The sequence below is a fragment of the Equus caballus genome, chromosome 20, assembly GCF_041296265.1.
Source record: "Equus caballus isolate H_3958 breed thoroughbred chromosome 20, TB-T2T, whole genome shotgun sequence".
Taxonomy (NCBI): domain Eukaryota; kingdom Metazoa; phylum Chordata; class Mammalia; order Perissodactyla; family Equidae; genus Equus; species Equus caballus.
In genome coordinates, this window is record NC_091703.1 from 19,404,620 (window position 1) to 19,426,217 (window position 21,598).

The 21,598-nt window shown below is 36.2% G+C and overlaps 1 long non-coding RNA gene across 2 annotated transcripts in view; it reads left to right on the top strand.

Annotated features, from left to right (window-relative positions):
- The window catches only part of LOC138919392 (uncharacterized), a 271,898-nt gene that overhangs the window by 174,187 nt on the left and 76,113 nt on the right, over window positions 1–21,598 (top strand). The window lies entirely within an intron of this gene.

Here is a 21,598-nt window from a genome sequence, read left to right on the forward strand (position 1 = left end):
TACATTTAAAGATGTCATGTGTACTCATATTTTGTAGCTATAGGAATATTTACAATCTTTCTAAATTATCTATAATGCTCTTTTTACTTTTCTCTTTAAGAAGTCCTTCCCCATAGCATATCATACATCTATAACATCTTAATTTATAATACCACATATAATCATATTTCAATATCTGTGAAGAGAGAGAAATGTGTTCTCGTTGTGGTGGGTACTACTGCTTTTCAACATATAGATTTACTTGCTGAAGAACTATTTAGTTCATAAATGGCAGTTAAAATTCAGGATGATGATATTTCATCCACCTTTTCATTAATACAAAAATCAAAGTTGATCTGTTGTCTGGCTCTATAATTTTTACAGAAGCATCTAGGACTCAGGTCTTTTGTAAATAGTTACATAAAATAGAAAGAATACCATACTCTATTGTATATTAGTGCTTTAAAAAACAATGAGACACAGGAAATAAAGGAAGCTGTATAATACTTCTATAGTAAAATAAACATTTGGCTCCAGTATTAGAAATCAAAAGAAAGTGTTTTCTGTAAAATTCACTAATTGTAAAAGAAAACTCTGAAAATAAAAAATACCAAAAAAGAGTAAGGACAAAATGCTTAGGCTTTATTCTATTACATACAAATATTAATTTCATATATTTTTCCTTATTATAAAAGTAAAGCATGCTTATTTGTAGACAATTTGGAAAAGACCAATAGCATAAAGAATAAAATAAAAATCACCCACTATTCTACAGATCTGTGTTAACATTTTGCTATATTTTCTCCTAACCACTTTTTTACACCTTAAATATATATAGCTATATATGCTTACTAAATATATCTTATATTTGCAATAGTCCATGCCTCTTTTAAAAAATGTAACATGCTTCTTTTAAAAAAAAAATTAAAATTTTTTTTTCACATAATGATCAAAGTTCTTTTAAAGTACTATTATTAGTCATGTAATAATATTACATAGTTATACCATGGGACTAATTATTCCCCTATTGAGAGTCATATATATTAACATCAAATTTTGGTGCTATGAATAATGACATGATAAAGTTACTTCCTATTATTGGATTCCTACTGAGTTTTTGTACTCTGATGAGGACAGAAATTTAGCAAGCAACTAATCAGAGCCAGATCTAATAGGACTTTTTAATTGATTTTTTAGAGGACGGAAGAGTCAAGAATTCATTGATTCAAATATGTTTTTAATAACTACTCTTTTTTAGTCCTGGTTCTACTGGGCATACATCAGTAGACAAAACTTATAAAGTCCTTGGCTTAGTGGAGCTTAGGTCCCAGAGTTCTTGTTTATTGAGATAGAGAAAAGAAAAATAGAAGTAGTGTTTTGAGTGGATGAGGGGTGAGCTCAAGGGGGAGTTGTGTAAAATTCTGCTTTGAACATGCTAGGTTTGAGGTGCCAGTAAGATATCCAAGTAAAGATTTACTGAAGGAGCTCAGAATATAAGTCAGAGCTAGAGACATTGATTTGGGACTGATCAGCATATAGTGGGACACTAACACCATGGGGGTCAATATGCTTAGGGAAGAATGTTGGCCAAGAATTACTGAGTGTGCAGGACTTACATCTAAGGAACAGCAACATTTTAAAAATAGGTACTGCAAAGCATATATACAGAGAAAAGAAGGAAAAGAAACTCCTAAAATTGTGAAACCATAGAGCCAAGGGGAGTGTATTGCCAGAAAAAGGCAATAGACAAAGGCAATACTTCTGAGAAATCAACTGAAATAAATACATACTGAGAAGTGCACATTACATTTAGAAACATGAAGTTCATTACTAACACAGATTAGAAATACAACCCCACTACAAAGTCACACACTTCTTTGATCTCTTATCTTCATCGACCCCACTTCATTTAAGCCACTCCTTCTGTGGCCACACCTTGTAATTTGTTATGACTTGTTACCGTGCCACTGCTGAAATCATATAGTCAGACATTACACTCTGTGGCTATAAACATCATTTTCCCAATTCACTCACTCAAATGCTTCCAATACACAAAACTATTTGATGTGGATCTCCTCAGTATATTGACTCTTTTTCTTTCTATCCATTAGTCCTTTCCATTCCACAACCCAAACACTCTCCCAAGAACCTTGAACAACTTTGACCCAGAAAAACAGGAATGCTTTGGGGGCATTGGTCATGTGACAATGCACCTCCACAGTGAACAAATGGAAATACTAGATGCAACATAAAAACATCTTATGTAAAAATCTTCTTATAAGATTTTTTTAACGAGTGAGAGGTGAGTTCTAGCAATCTCCTTAATTGCAAAACACATCAGGAGGCACATCTATGGTTCCACAGTAGAAGGTGTAATTGAATTTCCATTAAAAACTCTCAAACTTCTTGTGATTGCCACTTGCAAAAGCCCACCCACTTGCCTGAAATTGCCACTTATCCAATGAGTCCATGGCATTTAGAAATCTCCTAGAGAGAGGAAAGATTTGAACCTATGGAAGCCAGAGTGGTTGGGCTAAATGGCTGTTGTATTAGTCTAAGTTAAAATCTTGAGATAAGGATTCAAGTGCAAGTGATTTACTTGAGTGTGATACCAGGAAATAACAATAGAGGAAAAGGGAGTGAGACAGAGAAAGGAAGGCAACCAATAAACAGTGTGTTATTATACCAGTTAACCCATTGAGTAACTTGGGCTTAATCCTACTGGGGGACTCAGGGATTCACTGTAACTCATGTAACTCAGAGTATCCCCACTTCCCTCCTGTCTCCAGGAAGGAGCTGAAGTATTCACACCTGCTAATAATAATACTCAGCTAGCAATGCCCCCAGCTGGTGATGGGGGTGTGGGGAGAGGACAATGGAGGTGAGACAGGGGAAACAGAGAAAACCTGAGGAAGGATGTCATGCATTACAATGAGAAGGCAACCTCTGCTCCAGCGTATTCTGATGTCTACCTATCCAAAGATGCCCTGATAGCTCTAACATTTTATATCCAAGGCGTAGGATTCTATAAAAATGTATGGGATTCTATGTTGGGAAAGAGTTGTGTTTAAAAATTATTTGGATTTGAAAAGCTCTAGATTAATAATATTCAAATTGTTCCTATTTATATTATTTGGGAGACCTCTTTTCTGCTGAATTTCATTCAAATAAACCAGTATGAGACTGTTGGTTTTGTCTAATGGTATAACCCCGTAGAAAAAGATGGTTGTGCACATGCAAATGGCTGAATAAGACCAACATGATAGAGAGTTTGATCTTGTTCTCCTTGGCTGCTACCTTAATAAACATAGGCTAGCTTTATTCCAGCATAAAAGTTAACTCGTAAATCCCAATGACTTAACACATTGACAGGTTATATTTCAATCACAGCATATGCATTATGGTACCACAAGAGTCTCTGCTCCACATACTCATTCACGGATCCAGGCTGACAAGGGGCCAATAATCTTATAGCTGCACCCCATGCAAGAGGCAGACTCTTTTATCACAGTAGCAAGGGAAGAGAGTATGAAGAAGCATATGTGAGTTTTCTTTGTCTCAACTTATAGGTGACAAATCATTTCTGCCCACATTGACCAGAACCATTCACACTGCATTGCCTAACAGCAAGGGGCTGAGGAATGTAAGAAAGCAAAGAGAATATGTGATGATCACTATTGTTTTTTCCATACATTCCAAATAGAATACTCCTTAAAGATGATCCATGCCAGGAGTTTTCCAACTGTGCACTCCAGGAGATCTACTGCTCCCAGCATCCATTAGGAACTCTTGAAAGTGGAACAGTTATTCTGCCCCCACTCCTATGTTAACCAGAAAAGTTTTTCTTCATTATTTTCTCCATATTGATCTTTCTCATAAGATTTTGTTTGAAGAAAGGATTCTGTAGCTTTAAAAAGAAATGCAGAATATGGCAAATGTGGTCCAGATTTTTCATTTAAAAGATAAGAAAAATCAAGTTGGAATGATACAGAGATTTTAAGGTCATGCAGCTGGTTAGTAGAAGACCTTGTACCAGAAGCTTGCTAGGACACCATCCGTTTTAACATTATAGCCCAATATACTCCTCCACGTTAGGAAAACCTTTGCTTTAAGATGTTTGTCATGAGTATCTGGAAAAGCTTAAGCAAGAAGTGATTTTGGAAAAGAAAAATGAAAATACAAAGGAAAAAAGAAAAGAAATCAGGAGAGAGGCAGACAGAAAAAATCATTTTGGCAAAGTGAAAAAGGGTAAAGTGAGAGAGCCAGAGAGAGAGGTGCAGGAGGTGTGAACAGGCTGTGAGCCCAAACAAGAGAGCCACTCAGTCTAGACTCCAGATGTGAGTACATGGCTTCAGTGAGTTCAGTGCTGGACTCTGCAAATCCTTTTGCCAGATGTCATGGCTGAGCCACAAATCCTTGGATGGGTGACAGAATTGGCTGTTGTTCTGTTCAGTCTTTTGCCTCTTAGAGTGTGACTGGTCACTCTGCTGGCTGCTCTAAGGTTATAATACCAGATAATGGGAAGGCCGTCTTTTAATCCTGCAGTCAGCATTTTGGTTGACCTTGAAGAAGTGAAGCATAGCACTGAAGCCCTCTTGAGTGTCCAGAGGCAGGTTGGTAGAACTTGAACTAGTAGGTGTGGCCACCTTCCCAAATGGAGATCAACCTGATCCCAAGAAAGGCAAAGCTATGGAGAGGCATAGAGTAAATAAAATAAAAACAGGCTACTGCTTGCTGGCAACAGGATCTTAGGTAAATTGCCTTGTCTTTCTGGGATTCCATTTCCTCTGAGGGATTTAATTAAATGGCCTCTAATTTCCATCTGAACACTGACACTCCATAATCCTATGAAATGGTACCACGAAGGAAAGATAAACAAGAAAGCCATGTCCCTTCCAAGCTTATATGATAGAACATCAAAAAGCAAAATATTCTGCTTTGTTAAATAAACAAGGTAAATACTTGTATTTGCTCCCTGCAGGTGAGCAACTTGTAGAATCTGGCAATGAGTTTAACACATGAGAACTAAGATAGAACAGCTGTAAGGACAAGCAATAATTCTAGAAAAGGAAAATATTGAAGGGCTAGCCCTCAGCAACAATTCAAAAGTCAACTGAACTTGTGTTTCTTATTTTCCCATCACTCTTCCATTCTTTAAACCAATACTTAGTATCTGCTACATGCTATCAACTAGGGATTTGATAGCCGAGGAAATAGCTCAGTCTTCAACCTCATAAGGGTTAAAATATAATGGATGTAGGCAATAAACAAGGCTACAAGGCACTGCACTAAGGACAATTATAGGGAAAGAGATATGGGGAGTGGGGATGGGAGATGTATCCAGAGCAGGCTTGGAAGACCAGAGATCATGGAAGATGTGCATTTCAAGATGAGTCCTGTCAGAAAGGTAGGAAGGGTTAGTCAGGCAAAGAGGTGGAGAAGAAAAGTTCTAGGCAACCACCTGAGGCATTTTCAGGAAACTGAAAGCAATGCATTATGACTCTGTCACTTATTGCTTGCGTGACTATGAGCATGTTACTTAATCTCTCTGAGCCTCTGTTTCCTCATCTGGAAAATGGAACAATAACAGATTGCACAGAAGGTTGTTCTTAATATTAAATGAGATGACATATATATTTATATATCTATCACCTACTACAGAGCCTAGCAAATAGGATGTGCTCCATAAATGAAAGCAAATTATAATATTACAAGGTGGGACTTGGAAAGGGCAACACAGGAGTCAAAATTTTGCCTAAGTTTCTGGCTTTGGGGATTGGTTAAATGGTGTTGCCATCCTACTCGTTTAAGGAATATAAGGAGAAAAGCAGATGTGTATAGGGGGAGTGGTAGCAAGATAATAAATTCAGTTCTAGATGTACTGAGTTGGAGGCATGTGTGCAACCAGCAGATGGAGTGTCCAGTAGGTGGTTTAATATATATCTGGAGTAAAGGCAAGAGATCTGGGCTGAAGATGTATTTTCAACTTAACACACATATGACACAAAAATAATGCCTCCAACCTCTTTTCAACGTCCTATGTTGTCCTTCTAAAAAATTCCTTTTCTTTGATTCATGTTTCTATCAACCATAGCTGTCAACTCCTAAATGATTAGCTGATAAGGAATTGTATTTTAATAGTGGGTGACTGGAAATGTTAAGAAAGTAGAAATTCTTTCAAGACCCTAAGACAGAGCACCTGTAGATAGGTCTGTGAAATCTGACAATCAACCAAGTTTGAACTACGGGGCCAAGTTGGCCAGTCCACACAGAGGACTACAGGCTCCTAAGCAGATTTTTTTCTATGCATCCATTATTTTCTGAGAAGAAAACCGCGGTAGGTTAATAGGAGGCATCAGACGTATTTGCTAAAGTGAATACTTAAGACTTTCCTGACATTTCTTCCTACCCAATAAACCAAATTAGTTACAAAACATCATCAGTGTAGCAAATCTCCCTTCCCCTTCTTTTCTGTTTTTTTATTCTAAATTAATATCAGATGTAGCAATTAATACCTTTCAGAGCATTTTCCAGATCAAAACCATACACATAATCACACAACAAAATTGGCATTTAAAGAGGAAAAAAACAACTTTAACATAAAACTTATTGAAAAATTCAAAGGCTGCCAACTGGGCAGGAAATTAAGGTGAGGTCTCGGAAAAGTCTCTATGCTCATCAATAAGAGGGAACAGCAGGAGGTTTGGCTGTAGTTTCCAAGATGTTTTCAATGTGAAGTCCTTGTTTAGTGAGGCTGTAAACTGTCCCAGATATTATCTCTCTCCCTCCCACTGAGTATAAAATTCTATCAAGCTTCTACTCTAGAATTAAATTGTCACCCTACTAGGCCTTCTTTTCTGCTGTTTTCTATGACCTCAGACTTTCTAGAATCCAAATATCTGGTTTACAATCCACCTTCATTTAGCCCCTGAATTCTCTGTCCTCGTGCTGGGTAAACAGAGTCAGGAGAAAGCTCAGGCTTAGAGCAAAAATTTTTCTTCTCAAATAGGAGTGTTGTGAGACTCTCTAAAGAGTATTTAATTAGTAAATGTTTATTCATCATAAATCTGAGATGTAACCAGCACTCTAAGTCAACTCTCCCCCTGCTCACAATGTAAGCTTTATATTGAAGCTGTAGCTGCTATTGCTGCTTTAAAAAGCACTAGATTTTGTGTTAGAACAGTGGTGTGTGTATCCTGGTTCTATCTTTAATACCTGCTTGAAATTGGGCAAGTCATTATCAGTACTTTAAAATTCAATTCTCCTCTCTAAAAAAAAATGGAGAGCTAGATTTTTCTTTCTGTGCTCCAGTATTATTTATTCATACTTCTATTTTAGAAATTTGCACCTTTAATTGTAATGATTATTTGCAGGTCACTGAGATTATGGATTGCATCTTAGTCACCTCTGTATACCTCTGTATTCCTCGAATTTAAACATTGCATGTTGTAGATGTTCATGAGGTATTATAAAAGGCATTAAAAATATTCTTGCCTCACAAAGTTGTCAAATATATTAAGAGCAAGAATTATAGTTGCCTGAGCTGGAATGTGCACCTGCCTTCTCCTTCAAACACTCATAAATACAAGATATAATATAACAAAAATGATGCTTTTAGTATAACAAAGCTCAAAATAAAAGGAAGAAAAATCTACATGCTGTTAAAATAAATAAGGAAGTCAGAATCAGAGCTTTGAGTTCTGCTAATGCTAAGGAGGCCTAGGGGACATTAAAAGAAAATATATACCAAACAGATAGCTAAAAGAATTATAATGTCCATGTTGGAGAAAGGAGACATGGCCTTGAGCCCATAAGGTGAAGACCTATAATTGAGACCTCTGTGTGAAGATGGGTGCTTGGAAGAGTTACTCCCTCTATAGAAACTAGACTAGAAAAAGTCCACTCTGAGACTCTAGTAGAAAAAAAAAAGGATCTGAATTTTTGTAACCAACACAATTCAAGAATCACAAATGGGGGCCAGCCAGTGGCACAGTGGTTAAGTTCACATGTTCTGCTTCTGGGAGGCCCGGGGTTCACTGGTTCAGATCCCAGGTGTGGACATGGCAACACTTGGCAAAAGCCATGCTGTGGTAGGTGTCCCATGTATAAAGTAGAGGAAGATGGGCATGGATGTTAGCTCAGGGCCAGTCTTCCTCAGCAAAAAGGGGAGGATTGGCAGTAGTTAGCTCAGGGCTAATCTTCCTCAAAAAAAATCACAAATGATAAATTATTGCATAAAAATTGATCTTAAATTGAAGATATCCTAAACCTTGTAAGAGAAGAAAATAAAACTCTTCTATGAGGACAAAACTCAGGAGGAATGAGGCTACCACAGAAAAACCAGTTCCATGAAGATAAGTTTAGATTTTAAAACATTACCAGTGATCCAATGCAACGGTCAGCCATGAAAAACGGTCATCAGAAACAAATAGGAAAATTAGAATTTGTGATAATAGAATATCTGAAAGAGATAATACAATAAATATATTGAACATGATGATTAAAGGGACTAAAGAGAACATAAAAACCATAATAAAAGATTATTATTCCATGGAGGGAGGGAAGCAAATTTCTAAAATATCCAAGTAGAAATATTAGTCATTGAAATAAACTCAATGGTCAGGTCAAACAGTAGAAAAACACAATTGCAGAGAGAATTAGTGAAACGGATAATGTATAGGAGAAAATTACGCAGAATACTATAATAATGATAATAACAACAGCAAAGAGCTGTCAAAATATATAGATGACAGAGGAGAATGACCAAAATACAAATGATAGGTTTTCCAGAAAAAGGAGTTAGAAAGACTGGGACAAATGCTTATTCAAAACAATAATGGCTGAGATTTTTCTCGTATTGAGGAAAGTCATGAGTTCTCAGATTGAAGAAGCATATTGAGAAAGGTTCAAAAACAATTCTGAGGGGCTGGCCCCGTGGCTGAGTGGTTAAGTTTGCATGCTCCAGTTCGGTGGCTTGGGGTTTCGCCAGTTGGGATCCTGGCCACAGATGTGGCACCACTCATCAGGCCATGATGAGGCAGCATCCCACGTGCCACAGCTAGAAGGATCCACAACTAAAATATACAATTATGTACTGGGGCGGGTGGGCCTTTTGGGAGAAAAAGAAGGAAAAAAAGAAGATTGGCAATAGTTGTTAGCTCAGGTGCCAATCTTAAAAAAAATTAAAAAAAAAACAATTCCAAATCTAAACATATGAAAAGAAACTGAGGAAACCAAAATCTTATAAGACATTAAAAGCACCAGAAACACAAGGCAGATTACTTACCAGAAACAAAAATTAACAACAAAGAATCCAAAAGACAAAGGTTTTTCAAAGGACTGAGGGGAAATCTGTGAACTTACAATTTCAACAGCAGCCAAATTATTCCAAAAAGTAAAAATGAGATACTTTTTCAGAAAAAAAGTATTAGGAAAATTTACCATCCATAAAACCTTGCTGTAAAAACTATAGAAGAATGAATATCAGTAGGAGAGGAATTCAACAGAAAGGAAGAAGCAAAATTTCAAGAAGGAAAAAGTATTCACAAAGGAAAAATGAACAAAGAAACTGATGATTAAAACTAAAAAAGCATCAGCTCTAAATAGCTGTAATAATTAAAATACATAATTACGGCAGGGTTTGTGAACAAGGTAGAAATGAAACACAAAATAGTAATAACAAAATAGAAAATGGAAAGTTTAAAGGATTTTAATGTCCTTATTTTTGTAGGAGAATAGCGGAAAAATTATTTAACTTTAGACATTGTAGAATGAAGAATGCCAAAGAAAACAGAAATAAAATCAATAAATATATAAATTCCAACCTAATTTAAAAAGAGAAAAGATAAAGAAGGAAAGAAGGAACGAAGGAAGGAAAGAATTAAGTTTGATCAACTCAATAGAAGGCAGGAGAAGAGTAAAGCAAAGAAAAACAGAGTTAAAGAACAAACATATTCCAAATATATTAGTAATGTCAATAAAAGTAAATAGATATTTGAATTGCTTATTTTTTGTCAGTGACCAAATTGTAGAGTAAAATTCAGCTACATGATGTTTATGAGCTATCTAAAACATCAAACACAAAAGGTTTGAAAATTAAAGGATGAAAAATATCTTGGAGATCAAAAATAAAGCTTCTTTAGCCACAACTAGAAGGACCCACAACGAAGAATATACAACTATGTACGGGGGGCTTTGGGGAGAAAAAGGAAAAAATAAAATCTTAAAAAAAAAAATAAAATAAAAAAAATAAAGCTTCTTTAGCCATGCTGATAGCAGATAAAATAGAATTCCAGGAAAACCTTATTAAAGACAAAGAAAAGTATTACAATGATAGAAGGGAATGTTTGCAAGATTTACATAGCAATGCAAAGTTCTTTTGGCACCTAACGACCTAATTTTAATTATATAATTATGTATTATATAAACATATAAATTGACAGAATTGCAATAAAAAACTGAAAAACATGAAGTTAGAAATGTTGACCAAACTCGCAAAAATCAAATCACCAAGCAAATAAAACTAAAATTCTTAGAAAAATATAAAAAGGAAAAAGTCAGAATATACAAGATTTGAACAACAAAATTAACAAGTTAGATCTAATGGACATATCTTGAACTCTGTAATCAATAATTACCCGCTATATAATCTTATCCAACACACATCAAGCATTTTTAAATTGACCATCCCCTAGGTCACAAAAGACTCAAGAAGTAAAAAATATATACAATAGAGCCCATGTTTTCTGATTTTAAGGCAAGAAAAGTCATATTCAGTTGCGAAAGATAGCCGTAAAGTTACACATTTGAAAATTTAGAAATTCATTTGTAAATAATTCTTGGGTCACAGAAATGGTAATAGAGCTCGCAAAGTATTTAGAGCTAAACAATGAAACACCACATAGCAAAACTTCGTAACGCTGCGAAAATATTATTGGTATGTACACTTATGGCTGACCTGCACAGATTTATGTAAATAGGTTCCAGTGCCCCCTGGCTTCATGATGGAGCCACAGCAGAAGATCAAACTGAGTTAGGAAATTGATATTAAGAGATTTATTCTCCTGGCATTCAGCCTAAGAGGTAGGCTGGATAGGTCCCACTTCAGTTTACAGCTCCTCTCAAAGGAGCTGACTCTGCCTAACTCTCCTTCCTTCTGGGTTCCAGTGAGCATTCCCTCAGCTCATTTCTTTGGGCCTGGAGTTTAACTACCCAGCTGCTACTAGCCCTGGGTCACTTTACTGTCTCTTGTGGTTCCCCTATAACGATATCTTTGTAAACAGTCCTGTTGTAAATAAACCCTCCTCAATTTATACGGTTTTGAGAGTGCCATCTGTTTCCTGTTGGGACCATGACTGAATCAGTAATATTGATTTAATTTAAAAGACTTGTGCGCTCTTGGAGAAAGGGAGGGAGTAGAGTAAGGGCAAAAATGGTGTTGCTTTTCTGGTATAACTGTAGTCTGGATCTGGCAGATGCATAATTGCTCCCCTTCTTTCCAAGGGCACATTTATGGATTCTTCAGAAATTCCCCATGCCCAGATATCTCTTACCTGTACTTGCTTGGCATGGTCATGGCATCTCTCCTGCTGTCCACCATTTGGCCATCTTTGACATCCACCTTAAACCCTATGCTGTTGACAGGTAGACAACTCCTGTGTTCTTCAGGTGAATAGTGAGAAAGGAGAGAGGAAGTCTAACTGGATGGGTGAAGAGGGAATATTTCAATGTAGTCTGCAAGTTTATTTCTATATTTTAAAATAAGATCTTTATCAATGTCACAAAATATTAGCATTAATATTAACATGTTGAATTTGGATGGCAAATACAGGGATGTTATTTTTTTTGTATGTTTGAAAATATGTAATACTTAGGAAAACAATATTTGAAAAGAGTAAAGTGAAAAAGTGTGTAAGGGTCTCTCACATAGGATCTGGCACGTAGAGATTTAGCACTTTTCTCTAACATCCTATTCCCTCACCTCCACCACCATTGCCATGATGAGTTCAGATTGCAGATTTGAGGTAGATTACTTATAATAAACAAAATTTAGCAACAAAGAAGTCAAAAAACAAAGAAATGAGATTTTTCAAAGGACTGAGGGAAAATAACTATGAACTTAGAATTTAAATACCAGCCAAATGATTCCAAAAAATAAAAGTAAGATGATACTAATTTTAGAAAAACATTCTGGGAAAACTTACCATCCACAAACTCTTGCTGCGAAAACTATAGAACAATGAATATCAGTAGGAGATTAATTCAACCCAAAGGAGGAAGCAAAATTTCAAGAAGCAAAAGTCTACAGTGTGAGGTTTACATTCTGCCCACTGAATTCCAAAGATCCCAAACCGATTTGTCAAATAGGATCTTTCTAAGATTTTTGGGATGGGATCAGGTTGAAAATGGAGGAGAAGAAGATGAGAAAGGGTTTTAGGATTTCTTAAAAGAGTTTGAGCAAAGATTTAGGCACTCTCCAATCCCATAACCAGGCCTCCAGCTGTGGCTGCTTCTTTTCTCTGATTTCTTTCCCCTTGATTGGATAATCTTCACCACAGCAGCCACTGCTTCTCCCTGGGGAATTTCAGCTCCCCTTTATTTCCTTATCTCCACAAAACGAGATCCCACTTCTCTGTAATTTAGGAAATCTAGGAGCAGAGGGCGGTATAAGGTCTGCCTTGAGTCCCCAGAAGCAGAGCATAGAAATTTTATTGGGAATGTTTGAAGGTTGAATAGAAGGCCCCATCAGGATCTAAACAGAGAGCCTGGTGACACTTTATATAATTAGCTCCAAGATTCTTCTGCACTAAAGAGACTGTCATGAACTTGAATCACACCTTTAAACTTGGCACTCACTCCTGGTCTGTACCATCCACAGACTCCAAGGTTTTCCCTTCATTATCAGTCAGGATCTGTTTGTATGTATTTGTATAAGATTATATGGCATATGGAAGAGTAGAATGTTTAACCCGAGTCTTTCAATTCAAAGATAAAGAAACTGAAGTTTCACCACTTGTTAGTGGCAGGCCAGATTTTTAGTCTTAGGATTCTCTCTGACAGCAGGTCAAATGCTTTTCCAATTGTTGGATCAGACACATGGATAGCTGTAAAAGCATATAAGAATTTTCTCAGTTAACAAGTATAAAACCCTTTTAAATAAAACCTAGGAAATGAGAAACTACTGACCCAAGTTATACAAACATTTTTATTTATTAGTGTATTAATTTATCAAAAATTGTTGACGACCTATTATACACTAGGCCTTGATGTTTATATGGATCATACAGCTTTTGAAAGGAGCCATGGTACATTTGCCCAAGATAGATGGGCTTAAGTAGTGGATGTGGTTATTTTAGGTACTGCCTATAAACTTAATTTAATACATTTACTTTTATGAGCACATCATAATCTTCTTCTAGCCTCTTAGAGGACTATGTTGGTTTAAAATTTCGGTGGTCTGATAATATCGAGGACACTTTCCAGTTGATGTTCTGATAGTAAATTTTGGAAGAGTTGGCACTGACTTCTAAAGTCCTTCCTCTAGAGTGGTCAGGTACTTTTCTGCATCCGGGTTTGAGACTCTTTGTAAACGAGTGCCTCTGGGAGGAACACCCATCTACCACTTGCCCTCAAAACTCCCCCATATCAGTGACTTTTATTTGCAAAACACTTTTATTTTTCAAGGTACTTGCCAGTATATTATTGCCATCTGGTCCTCGAGAAATCAGATAGTGCTGGTCAAGAAATTGAGGCTTGCCAAAGCCGTGTAAGTCTCAATGATAGAGTCAAAAACTTTTAGAACAAGGCCGGTAGAAGATTAGGAAGTGGATGGGAAGTGAAAGGGAAAAGCAGAGTCATCCTACTCTTGGTATAATGCTCTTTGTGTGGAGCCATGGTATCCTAGTTTTGGTCTAGGCTATGGTAAGAGGCTGATTTGAGGGAATAGATGCAGTTGATTCTGGAAAGTAATTCTGAAGATTTAATGAAAACTATTGGGATCCTAATGGTTACCTAAGGCAGTCACGGTCAGTAATAAAATGTAGTGCCCATAATGACTCAAAAAATGTTCAAGTGCTTTGCTTCTGTTGATTAAGCAACTTGGAGGTGCTTTTTGGAGAAGAGGCTCTAATGAGATGTACTTTTCAGGCTTTGGAGCTTCCCAACAGACTGGCCAAAGCATAAAGTTTTCAATCTTTTTCTTTGCTAGGTATTCAATCTCTGTTTCTTGAAAAAATACTCCTACTGCCTCTTACACAGAGTCCACCTTGCTTTGATTTCTGGCCATCGTATCCACAGTCTTTGATTATTTGTCCAGAAAGTCTCTAGCACCTTTCTTAACTTTGAACCATCAAATCAAGCCATATTCTAGGAGAGGCTGACTATTCTCTATGACTCTTTTCATATCTCCCATATTTCCCCTGTTCTCCATATACCTATCCCAGCTGTGGTGATTAATACCTTGTAAGTCATGGTCAACGGTGAAGCCAACCATTTCCTGCCTGGACTATGGACTCCAAGTTACACTTCCTCCTTCAGAACTTTGGGTAATGACTCCTGGAGAAAAGAGGAAAGGGATTAAAATGTATCACTGTTCCACCACACTCTGAATTTGGTACTTTCCACATTTAATCCTATCAATAGTTGTTTGCGTTGCTAGTTAACATACTATTTTGCATATAAAGAAACTAAGGCTCAGATGGCTTAGTAACTTGTCCTCTATCACACAGCTCGTAGTCCCAGGTGAGCTGGGCTCACAAAAGTCAAACCATTGCAGTTTGCTAATATAAACATAATTTAATCATAAAACCAACTATTTCATACCCCCTAGTGACTAGTGCTTTAAGTTTTGGCAGAAGTATAACGGCAGGAAGGTAGGATTCTCCCACATCTTCAAGTTAGAATGAACGCATAATGACATTTATAGGAACAAATTGGTCCCAGAAGCCTCACCAACAGCTCTTCCCTTTCATTTCAGCTCTGCCTTCATCCTTCTTTTCCACCTTGCCTTGTATTCAGATTGGTATGATCAGGACACTGAGGTTTTACTTTAGTTACAATAAATTTCTCCCTGCATTGATACTTCTTTGCAATTCCCCCAAATAGAATTTTACTAAGGATTTTGAGATAACTTAATGTAACCTGCACATTTTTGGATCCTCTCAAGGCTTTTATATATTTTTAAATGTAAAGAATATTGGCTTACAACCCTATCTCATATATAACGGGAAACCCAGCATCTCCTCCACTATTGCTGAGGATTCTTTGGGAAATAATATTTCTCCTAATTACCTGGCTTTATATCCTGCTTCTGTTCTCACTCTCCACTTTTTGCTTCTTAAATATGCTCTTCCTTTCATCATTCTTTCTATTACTGGAAAAAGCCATGATGGCTTCCATTCCCAGAGTACCACTGACCTAAAGATAAGTGTACAGCAGATACTACCGAAGGCCTGGGGCTACATAATGCTATGATATTTCAAAACAATCAAGAAAGCTACTTGTTCTTTATAATCCTTTGTCAATCTCACATTCTTCCTCTAGGAAACGTTTCCTGTTGTCCTCATCTTCTTGGATTCAGTGTCCCACCATGATGCTAGGCTCCCCCTTCCCTCCTATGAGTTCCTGCTCTCTCCTCTCTATTTTCTCTGTTGGTTATTTTCCCACAACCAAAATGTCCCTGCTTTTATTAACATAGAGAGCCCTTATACTCTGTCCTTAGAGAACCTGGAAACACTTTTCAAGATCATGATATTGTTTGTCAGGTGACATGAATATCTAAGAGATGACTATTTAAATAAGTAGACATCACATTAGTGTAAAATAATCTGTTACCAGAAAGAGTTAAGAAATTATATATTATAAATAATAAAACATCTGATAAAGAGAATTCTCAAGTGTAACATATTTGGATTAACATCTCTTTAAAATATTAGAGTATAACTGAAATACCATTTTCACTAAAATTTCACTGAATAGAGTCTGTTTATTCTTGTGAAGCTAGAAAGTATTTAAGCATCATATAGTACTTCTGCTTTATATATGTTAGGCTTTGCATTAGAAGACCACAGAAAAGTTTTAACTAATAAACATCTTTAGGTGTTAAAGCTCTGAAAACACAAAGTATAGAAGCAATTGATAAATTTGTGGGTTAAAATATGTACGCAAATGTTCACCAATGACAATCATCATAAAATGAATAGTTGCATCTCTGGATAGCTGGACAGACAGACAAAAAGCCACAAGGGCACAAATGTTGCCTCCAAATTGGTAGCTAAGTCCATGGGACATTTGCCCTGGACTTTAGTACAGGAACCAACATTAGAATTGCCAGGGGATATGAGCACTGCCTGGGGAGGAATGACTGACTCTGCATAATGAATTCTCAGGCTGAGAAGTATGTAGCAAACTTTCCCCACGCTGGACAACAAGGCCACCTGTGGGCTTTAGCAGACTTGACTCTACTTGAGGTTTCTTTTGAAAAATAAAGCCCTGATACCACATTTGAAATTTAACAGGGTCAAGCTTTGCGTGGATCTTTTTCCTCTTCCAATTGAAGCCCCTGCCCGGTTGTTATTATTTCTTCTTTCACATTTATTTTTATTATATTGTATTGCTTCAAATCATTTCAAAATGTTTTAATGCAATATAGCTTAGAAAAAAATAGTTCTGAACTCACAAGCAATCCCTATGGCATGTCCTTGGCGTTGGCTGTAAAATTCCAAAGTATCTAATTTATTTGATTGACTGATTTTTCAGTGTTTTAAAGAGTACCAAGCCCAACAGCATATAATTTTTCTTCTACCAAATGGAAAATGAATGAATAAAAGATAATTGCATTTTTGTATTCAGCCTGTCGTCTTTGTGAAGTTTTTTTTATACAGTTCTGACGTGAATGAGAAAGCATCTTTTTCTTTTTATAGCAATAACAGCTCACCCTGCTATTCTTCAACAAGGTCCATATGCAGACCCAGCCCAGAGCTTTGCTATTGTGTTACCTCAACCAGGGTGCTGCAAATGGCCCATGATTTCAGTGAACATAGCACAGACTAGGGAGGGACTGGGGCTTACAGGGACCTTTCCTATGTGGTGAGAAGAGCCTTCCTCTAAAACTTTTTCTGATTGGAAGATGCATCTTCATTCTCTTAGAGTCTACAGACCCAAGCACAATGCAAAGAGATTAGAAGCAGGTGAATACAACCTATAACTTAGATAAAGCCCTGTATAGCATGGCCTTGAAGAAGCAACTCTTCTTATCTTCTTTCTCCTTACTTCCATTAGTCTTTAACTTGGTTACCAGCATGGTGCTGCCCAAAAGAATTGCATTCCCTTATCTTTCTGACTACAGCAATCACTCTTTGTAATCCCAGCAGGAGAGTGTCAGGTGGTTACGAAAGGGTTACAAGGCTGAAGGACAGGAGAGAGTGTTGCTACAAAGTCCCTTCGCTAACACTGGCATCTCCACAGCCCATTGCTTACCATGTGCAAAGCTACCCTTTCCACAGCTCTGGAAATCCATTACCTAAGAAGAAAGTTGAACAAAGTTAGATTGAATTTTAAGAGCACTTTCTAAGATGTTAATAAACTCTGCTTCTATCTTTGAAACCTAGAAAGAACTTCAACCAATTATTTGAATTTTTTATTGTGTTAATCTATTTGGAGGGAAAGGGTAATGGTATAGGCAAAGTGATTCTCTCTGTAAATCCATTTCAGGTTTCAAATCTGATTATAAGTGCCCTCTTAAATGTGGCTTGTCACATGCAAAATCAAACCAAAATGTGAATTTTTCATTCCAAGAATAATAAATTGGTTCATTTTCATTTATCTAAATCTAATAAAAAAATATGTAGGGTGAGGTTAAGGGAAATGATCCTGTTGTTTGTTTTTGCCATAGGACTTTGTAAGTTTCCAGAAGGAAAATCAATCAATTATGAAATATAGACTGAGTACCCATGCTGTACAATATTCAACCAGCAGTTTCCAACGTAATCTTCAGGGCTCTCAAATTTTCTATCAAATTAATCTTCATGGCCCAGCACCTCCCACCAGATCTTCATACAGATCAACCAGTGACCTCTAGGTTTGTGACAAGACTGGATTTACGTGGTTTTCTCAAAGTATATTGCATCACGACTAGGGAAAATACAGCTGCAGGAAGGGGTTTGCCTGTGTTAAGATTGACCCAACACTGGAAGCCAGAAGCACTTTATCAGTGGTCATGTCAAAACAACAAAGTAGAATGTATCTGAGAAAGCATCTGGCTAATTGTGCTTATGTAGTGAACTGGGCGGAAAGTAAAGACAACCTCTTAGAGTGAAGAGTTACTCATAGTGTGCTCATTATCCCCAAATGCTTATAAATATCAGCACAATGAAACATATTTCTCAGAGTGCCATTCTAAATTTCAACAGAAATTATTTTTCAGTTATTTCCCCCTCACACATACCTTATGTACTAGAGTGAATGAATAGATTTGTTAGGGGAATTTCTAGTGTTGGGTTCAAAGACTTGTTGAAAAAAGTTACTTTATAATTAAAGTTTGTAGTCTGCACCTGGAATAACTGCACAACTCTTTGTATTTTGTCTTTGTATTTCAAAGAGCGGCGCACCTCCAGACTGGAGAGTAGGATCCCATGCAATAATGATGCCCTGGAAGTAGTCATGCAGAAATCCATTACACTGACCCATTAGGAAAAGATGATCCAATGTTATAAACGTCAAGGAGTAAAACCTAAGGAAAAAAACTAAGGAATGTGATGGAGAGGCACAATGCAAAGGATCTTGGCTCCTGTAATCACTACCCTCACCCACAAACGTTTCACTGATGAGTCGACCCAAACCTCAATCATTCTCACCAACACCCCCAAGTCTTAGAGATCCATTCTGACAAGATATCCTTATCTGTGATATCCTTCCTCCTCTCAGGAATTAGTGGCAACAGCTGTTGGATAGAAACAAATGAAAGGGGAAGAGTATAACGGTATTGACTCTTTCAGATGGATGTCAAGGCTCCAGGGCCTTATGTCAGTCTGAGGGAGATATCCAGATCCTGAGAATATGCCTCTGTGGAAATGAGGTATACCTCCAAATTACATGGGATAAACCCTGGTATTGGACATTTAACGAACCTAACAAGTATCAGAGACCAGGTATTCTAAGACAGACTGAAAATTACCTCTGAGGATTTACTCACATTATGTAATTCCATATATGTTTTTTGTGCTATAAAAAAAGCTTCCTGAGAACACAAATTTACTATATCCAGAAGGAAAAGCAAGAGAAATTGGAGATATAAGCAAATAAATTAAGGACAAAAATAATATCATCATAGAACTAACAAGTAAATTAGAAACAGCAAGAAATACATCATACATAACTGACCATTACAAAGAGAAAAGGTCTGAAGTAAGCACAGTGAAGGCTCATGAAAAATATAGAGACTAAAGCAACAGAGAAAAGCTGATAGAAATGGAAGACAGGTAAGAATAATCTTGTATATATAGATATTGGGCATCCATAAATATAAAAACTAAGCAAATTAGGAAAAAAAGCATTCAAAGGTATTAAGAGAAAATTTCTCTTGAACTGAAAAAAAAAACCCCCTAAATTTGCAAATAAAAGAGCACACTATAAATCAAGACACATCTTGGTGTATTAGACTACAAGAAAAAATACAGAATTATTCAGGAATCTTGAGAGGAAAGAATGAGTAGACTCCAAGACAGGAGAAAAGAGTAAACTCAGCAATATTCAGTGATGGGAGTCAGATATTTGTCAACAAAGTTCTGGATGAAAGAAATTGTGACAAAGAAAATTAAGCTCCACAATGTCGTAATTAAAACCTAAAGGCAACAGGCAGATATTCAAAATGTTAAAGGAGCTCATAGATTACAACCGCTCAACCCCTTCCTAATGTGCTCATTGTAAGTTTAAAAAAAGAAACCACCCTGATGATGAGCAAATTAAACAAATTGTGAATTTAAAGAACTGAAGAAGACAGATATGATTTAGAGGCTGTGTGTATGGAATTATCTTAAATATAGAGTTAACACTAACTGATTTGTAGTTTATTGTTATAAAATGGGATGTAAACAGAAGAAACTTTGACAATATAAAGCAGATAATTAAGAAAATCAAGAGGAGGAAGGGGGACGCTGGAGAGAGCAGTGCAAGTGTTGATGTTTTCATCTTTACAGCAGGGAGTCAGTCTGCACTGTATGCAGCAAAAACATGATTGCAAACAAGATTGACATTGGTTTCTTACAATTTTTCATAGATTACTTTCTTAATCTTAAAATGATCTTTTAGAAAATGATAAATCTATGTGTCATATAGAATAATAAAGCAGAATTTCAGCTTTCCTTTAGTTTTTCCTCAAGTTACTTTTCTTCTATAACTAAATTCAAGTAGAGTTAAATGTAATGCTATATAATATTTTGAATAGTACAACAATGCATTGATATCTCCTCAATCAATGCATTGATTCTTTTCGTTTTCTCAGGTATAATTTACATACAGTAAAATTCACCTTTTTAGGTAAACATTCTGTGGGTTTTGACAAATGCCATGTAGCAACCGCCATAATCAAGAAATATGTAAAATAGTTATATCTTTATAAAAATTTTTCTTGAACCTCTTTGTAATCAATTCTCACTCTCATCCCGTCCCCCTCCCCCAGCAAATCCCACTGGTCAATCACTTATATGTTTTTTGTCTCTATAGTTTTGCCTTTTCCCGGATATCATATAAATAGAACCATATTGTTCATTTGAGTCTGACTTCTTTTATTTAGCACAATGCTTTCGAGATTTATCCAACTTGTTGTGTGTGCATATTCCTTTTTATTGCTGAATATTATTCTATTGTATGGGTATGCCACCATTTGAGGGTTGTTTGGGTTGTTTCCATTTTTTATGACTATGAACAGTCACACACAGGTTTTGTGTGACATTTGTTCCATTTCTCTTGAATAAATACCTAAAAATTGTTTTTCTGGGTCATATACTAGGTGTATATTTTTAACTTTATGAGAAACTGCTGGACTGTTTCCCAAAGAGGTTGTACCATTTTGTATCACAATGAGCAACATATGAGAATTCTAGTTGTTCTGCATCCTTGTCAACACTTTGTATTGTCTGTTTCTTTAAGTCATTTCAACAGATGTTTAGCTCTTTATCATCTTTTTATTTGTTTGTTTAAATATTTTTATACATAGAAAGATGCCTAAAATGCCATTTTGTTTTGGTTAATGATGATTATTTGATGGTGGTGGCGTCCAGGGAGGTTTGGAAATTTATAGCTTTATCTTTTTTTCTGATGTGCTTAAATTCTTCATAATGAGTATACATTATTTATTAAAAACAAAACAAGTTTGAGAAAATTTGAATACTATTTTAATAGGTATATAACACTACACATGATGAATACACTAAAAAACACTTAACCATCTCCTTATTTTGGAATATTTAGATTGTTTCCAGGTTTTTACTAAAACAAGTAAAACAGTGTTTATTTTTGTCTATATATCTTTCCTTCAAATTTATATTTTCACACTATCATCTCAGCTATATAATTACTAAATTAGAGAAAATGAGTAACTATACTTTTGATACATATTCCCAAG